Raw genomic sequence first — 6,587 nt, 5'->3', positions numbered from 1 at the left:
TCACCATCTCCTCCAGTTTGTGGCATCTCCATCTTGATCATCCTGGTCCTACCGCCATCGCCACACTTAGACAAACTTGATCCATTCCTTGTAATAAAGATAGTCATACTCTATGTCATTCATGTCAGTTAGGGAAACATGTGCGGTTACCTTTCTCATATTCTAGCTCTCGCAAGTAAAGAGTTTCATACACAATTCTCATAATTGCAAAATAATTCGAGTAGCCTTTAATGAATATTTAAGGAACACAATATAAAACATGGATACAAAGGAATATCATCATCTCTATAATTGCCTCTAGGGCATACCTCCAACACCCTCCCATAGCTCTTATGTGCGCATCATGCGCTTTTCACTTATATGACCCAAACGACAACGCCATATGTAGGTAGGACTCAAATCATTAGGCCGAGGCCTTATAGCACTTATGTTACAAATAGGTGAATCATCTAGATTTAAAACAAACAATCCATTCACAATGGGTGCAAAAGCCATAAACATATCATTCTTAGAGATCACACAACCATTATTTTCACTTGCAAAAGAATAACCATCCTTCATCAAGCATGAAGGAGACATAATGTTTCGACTTAAACTAGGAACAAAATAACAATTATTCAACTCCATAATAAATCCTGACGGGAGGTGGAGTTGCATCGTCCAACGGTCAACTCAGCAACTCTTGCATTATTTCCAACGCAGAAATCAACTTCTCCTCTTTCAATGCTTCTACTTCTTATCAGTCCCTGCATCGAATTGCAAATACGAGCAACTGATCCGGTATCAAAAACCCAAGAATTAATAATTGTATTAGCGAGAAATATGTTGTCTATAACATTAACAACAAGCATCCCTGACAAAGAGTACTCTTACTTCCGCCATTCTTCAACGAAGCTAGGTACTGCTTGCAATTTCTCTTCCAGTCACCAAGTTTGTGACAATAAAAGCACTCTTTGTCAGGAGCAGGTCCAGGTCCAGCTTTAACCTTGGGCGCTGGGTTTGGCTTGGCAGCCTTGCCCTTCTTCTTCCAAGAATTGCCCTTTTTCTTAAAGCTAAGCTTGTTCTGTATAGCCATCACATGGCTGCTACTAGCCATAGCTATACGGAAGTTCCCATAGCTAGACAGAAGAGACGAAAGAATGAAATCAGTGACCAACTCTTGGCCTAGTGGGAAACCCAGCTTCTCCAATCATTGAGTGTAACCAACCATCTTGATTACGTGTGGTCCTACTGCTGCACCTTTTGCTAGCTTGCTCTCCACAAAGGCCTTAGACACATTGAACCTTTAAGTCAAGGCCTGTGTCTAGAATATGTCTCTAAGCACCATGATCATATTGTGCGCCTCATGGTTTGTTTCGAACTGCATCTGCAGCTCGGGTTCCATGCAAGCAAGCATAAGGCAGCTTACTTTGAGGTTAGCATCACATGCTTTCTTGTAAGCATTCTTAACAGCAGCATGTGCATCATCAGCAGGTTCTTCTAGTAATGGGGTGTCTAGAACAACTTCCTTTTTCTCAGCCCTGAGAACAATTCTTAGGTTACAAATCCAATCCGAGTAGTTTTTTCCATTCAACTTGTCCTTCTCAAGGACCGAACGCAAAGCAAACGGTGTGGTGTTGCTAGGTGCCATCTACAACAAAAGTAATGCAAAATACACTAAGACAAATGTAACCATGATAGAGCAAATCACATTAAACTATTTAACAGAATCTACTCCCACTAAAATCAATATCCCTCTATTGATACTTAGTGATTCAGGATCCACAAGTAACAAGTCTATTACTGAGCTTTAGCACCACCACTATCAGGCAAGGTATGTCGATAAGCAAACTTCTTGCTAATCATATCACATATGACTCCTGTTGTTAGGTGACATCTCCATGTCTCGGTGCCCAACCTTTATGCCCCAAAGTCCCTAACCGTTAAGATGACCTTGTTAAGCAAACCAACCCTTATGCGTGTAAGTATCCGATACAAACCCGTCTACTCAAGGAAAACTAGTGGCACCCTAATTTCATAGACCCACCACCAATTGTACAAGACATGGGATGGTCCAAGTTTTAGTTGGGAGGGCATACTAACTTAAAATTTGAGAGGGGTCGTTCTACTTCTAACATCACAGCATGTAGGAGTAAAACAAAACAGAATAGCATGCACACAGTTGTGACACAGTATGGCCCGATTTCTATTGGCGATCTCCATCTCCATAGAACTTGTTCACCATGATGATCTCCATCTCCATGATCCATGCGCGCCATCCTTGCAGTGATGAGTCCTCTAAGAACTAGTGATGAGGACATGACACCCATGCATACGACCATGTTTGGCGCATGGTATGGAGGGGTAGGAGGCCAGTGTTGGAGGTATGCCCTAGGGGCAATCAAGAGATGATGATATTCCATTTGTATCCATGATTTGTATATTGTGTTCATTGAATATCCATTAAAAGGCTACTTGAATTGATTTGCAATTATGTGAATTGTATGTGAAACTCTTTACTTGTATGGTTTTTGTAAAGTTGTCCCTAGTCGGGGTTCATGTGAGAACACACATGAATATTAAACTAGCACATGTATTAGTTGATGACTATGCTTCATAAGTCATGGACATGGAGATGTTAAACTAATAATGTGGGCACATGTGGAGACATGTGCTAGGACTGACCCAACACGAGAAGTAGTTCTCTCTTTACACAACATGTACGCTTTGTCCTTAGACCTAAGATTATCGCATGTACTCAAGATGTGGATCGACATACTTAGGGGCTATCAAACGCTACACCGTGACAGGGTAGTTAAAAAGGTAGCTTTCGGGTTTATCAAGAAGCATGCTGTGAGACATGGTCAATCAAGATGGGATTTGCCCCTCTCTGATTGAGAGTGATATCTCTGGGCCCCTCGAGTGATCGGATTCGATAATGCATGGCCATGCTACGTACGGTTAAGAGTTAACCTACAAAGGGATTCCGAATCACAGGATCGAGAAAGAGCGGTCGGCTTGAAGCTAGACCAAATATCGTGAGGCAAAGGGAATAGCATGTATATTATGTTGTGATGGTTCGTCTGATATGATCTTCGTGTGCATATAGGAGTTGGCACGTCTTGCTAGAGGCCGCTACCGACTATTGGGCCGAGTAGGAGTACTCGGGCCATGTCTATACGTATCCGAACCCATAGGGTCACACACTTAAGGGGCTGGAAGCCCAATTCGGATCAGATCCGAGTTGGATTAGGTTTAGAAGTACTAATGGGCCTCGGATCCAGAGGCCCGTCAGGAACCTCTATAAATAGAGGGGTGGGGGCGCCCTAGGGTTTACACCTTTTTGGCGAAACACACCTGCCGCGCCTCCCACCCCCTCGCCTGTTGCAACTCGCGGATCTAGCAGTCCGGCTTGCGACGCTTCCTCCCTGCACGTGTGGATACCTTGGAGGTGTTGCGCCTGCAGCACTTGGACGAGCAGCCGACGAGCCACTGACGAGCCACGACGAGCCGACGACGAGCCGCGGCACCGGAGGCGATCTTGCTGCACGTGGACGAGCTGCTGAGGAGCTGCTGGACGTGATCGACTACGTACGACTATGTTGATCGACTACGTACGACTACGTGATCGTCTTCACTGCATCGACGCATATCTACATCTTCCGCACCAATAGTGCGTTGAGTGGTAATCCCGTGATCCTTATACGGCAGTTCTTCCTGGTTATACGCGGTAGAATTTTGAATTGCGCTAGTGTAGCCTACCTCGTATCCCAACAATATGAAGTCCAACGGACACGTTGACCAAGGATTGACCCCTTCATCAACTACAGGTAGTCGAACAAGTGCTCAGGGGCTACGTACACCTCACCCGTTGGACAAAGTTTTCTTTTTTTTCTCCAAAGACTAAAAATCGAGGCAAAATTACAAGTTTGACCCTCAGCCTGATTCTTCGATTCAACCTAAGGCTCGGGGGCTACTCCATATGGAGTGTGATTGTCATTGCACTACCATATAAAATTTCAAGACAAAGGTTACTCGAAGCGACGTCAAAATGAAGCGAAGAGTACCTTCCAGCCATGTGATAGTACTCGGATACTCGAAGACTAGCTGCAACGAGAAGCACTCAACGAGCGCTACAAGATACTCGTTCGACATCTTCGAAGTACTCGGAACTGCTCCACTAAACTACAAAGTACCGAGCTTGTTGGGCATACATCCCCAGTCCCACGAGTAGGCCTTGTACGGCCCACCCAGGGGCGTACTCGGACATCATCAGGACTTGAAGGCTACGCCGTAGGGTAACATAGCCTACATAGACTCCTGAAGACTAGTCGAATTACTCAAGGAAACTACTCTGTCAAGTTAGAGTAGGACTCTGTAACCGTGTTAGACTAGGACTCGACCCTGTAACCCTACCCCCCGTCTATATAAGGGTAGGCAGAGACCCCCTCCAAACAAGGTAACACAACTCATTAATACAATCCACACACAAGACGTAGGGTATTATGCGATCTAGCGGCCCAAACCTGTCTAAATCGTGTTCCCTGCGTCACCATCGACTCCTTGATTCTCGGCGACACCCACCGCACAAAACACCACCTCGGGTACTCCCTAAGCAGGTTGCCGATATAAAACACCAACAGCAGCATCAATTCATCAAATGTGCCAAATACAATCATGACAAAGATTGGTTTCACCTTTGAATCAATAGTTGCTAATGTGGTTGTATCCGAGCAAGTGATGTCCTCATTAGCTATGCTAACCCCTGACAACTGCATGGCCCTCAGCTCTCCGGAGAGGTGTCCCTCAAGCTCCTTCCACTTCTCTGCTGCTTCATGTCAAGTACGTCGTCTTGGATATGGGGCTCGGTGGATTTTCAGGGTATTTATAGTCCAGAGAGAATGTTAAAAAAATTGGAAGGCGAGGGAGCGAAGGAAACCCCTTCCTTTTGCCCTCTAGCGTCATGCTTCATCCCCAAGTCTTCTTAGATGCTCAGTAGTCTTATTGTCACTTGCATGTGGGCCTGGCACGTCGGTAACTTTGGGATGAGATTGATCTTCAATAACTTACCAAATCTTTGCTTGATCTTCTTTGATTCCTCTTTAATCCCGAAGTCATCCTTGTCACATCTTCACAAACTTAGCCCTTAAGTCATCTTGGAGGATTGCTTGCTAAAGATGGGCATCAGGGGGGTGCCAGAGGACCTTAGGCCGATCGGCCTGGGCTCCTCTGGGCCGATCGGCCTAGGCCCTTCCTAGGCCCATTGGCCTTCGTCTTCGACTGGTTCGTTGCTTGTTCAGTGATTTATCCAAAAATATACTTTTAGGTCCAATTCCCTGCAAAAACAGAATATCCTCCAAAATATGTTGCACATGTGAAAATGACCGATTTATTAGGTGTGATCGATAATTTAGGTATTAAATTCATATCATTATTGAAGATAAAAAGGGGTAAAAGTGTATTAATAACGAGCGTCAACAAGGATCCGACGACTAGCAATACGAGGGGCAGGAATAAAGATCTATCGGATCTAGCATATGTAAAACAAGACGAGCATACAAGATCTAACTAGTCGATACGATCAGATAACTGATGAATGCTTAGACAAGATTAAGAAGCCGGTAAAGACAACATAATCAGATCTAAGCCATTCGATATTTGTGAGCCCTTGATAAAACTAAGAGATCGATACAATGCAACTTAATAAAATCAAACAACTCGATAACTGTGAGCAACATTGAAGACAAACAGAATATTGGACAAAGCCTAGAAAGTTCTACTTGCAATCTTAGATGACTCGATAACTAGCCACATGCATGAATATCAGAATATAAGACTTAACTTAGAAAGTTCCGATAGAGCATGTGATAACCGGGTGATGGTACTTACAAGCTCGCCTAAGATCGAAGCCGATGCAGCCGTGCGCGTAGGATGGAACTCGTCGAATCTACTTTACTCCTACTCCTAGGGTTTTGGCGGCGTGGCGCCAAAAGGTTTGTGTTGATCGATTGATTGATTCCAAGGCTCATGGGCTTATATTTATATCCTAGAGTAAGCTAAAATACTATTCGGTTACGACGTGAACCGGCACAAACTAATCTAAAACTATTAAAGATATGTCTCCACACTTTTCCTTATTCGGTGGAGTCGTTTCCGCTTTGGATCGGATCCTTCTAGTCTTCTATCAGCTTCTGAAATCCGATCGCTTGTGGCTGTCTTTAGTCAACGCAGATCACTCCTTGATCGGCTGTCCGAATATTATCTCCTTAAGTTGACTATGTTCAAAAATTGGTGTAAGTTGCGTTGACATCGTCCCGTTTGCCTTCTTGTTGCTGTTTCGCTAGAAGCCTAGAAGGAAATGCCCGAACTGCTCCCGGGCCCACCACATCTTCCGAGCACAAGGAAATCGGTCCAAGGCACAACAAGAGTTCCCCATTTACTTACCCTTCTGCCGCCGTCCCACCAATCCCCATCGGCCGTGTGCCTCAGACAGCTGGGGCCTAAGGAAAATCAACGGCGAAAAGGCCCAGAGCACCTCGCTGCTCCTTCTCGTCATCCCCGACCACGCGGGGAATCCACGTTTCTACCGGTTTCCTCCCGAGGCAACC

Source organism: Setaria italica, chromosome I (genome assembly GCF_000263155.2).
Source record: "Setaria italica strain Yugu1 chromosome I, Setaria_italica_v2.0, whole genome shotgun sequence".
Taxonomy (NCBI): domain Eukaryota; kingdom Viridiplantae; phylum Streptophyta; class Magnoliopsida; order Poales; family Poaceae; genus Setaria; species Setaria italica.
Note: the sequence above shows the minus strand (reverse complement) of the source record.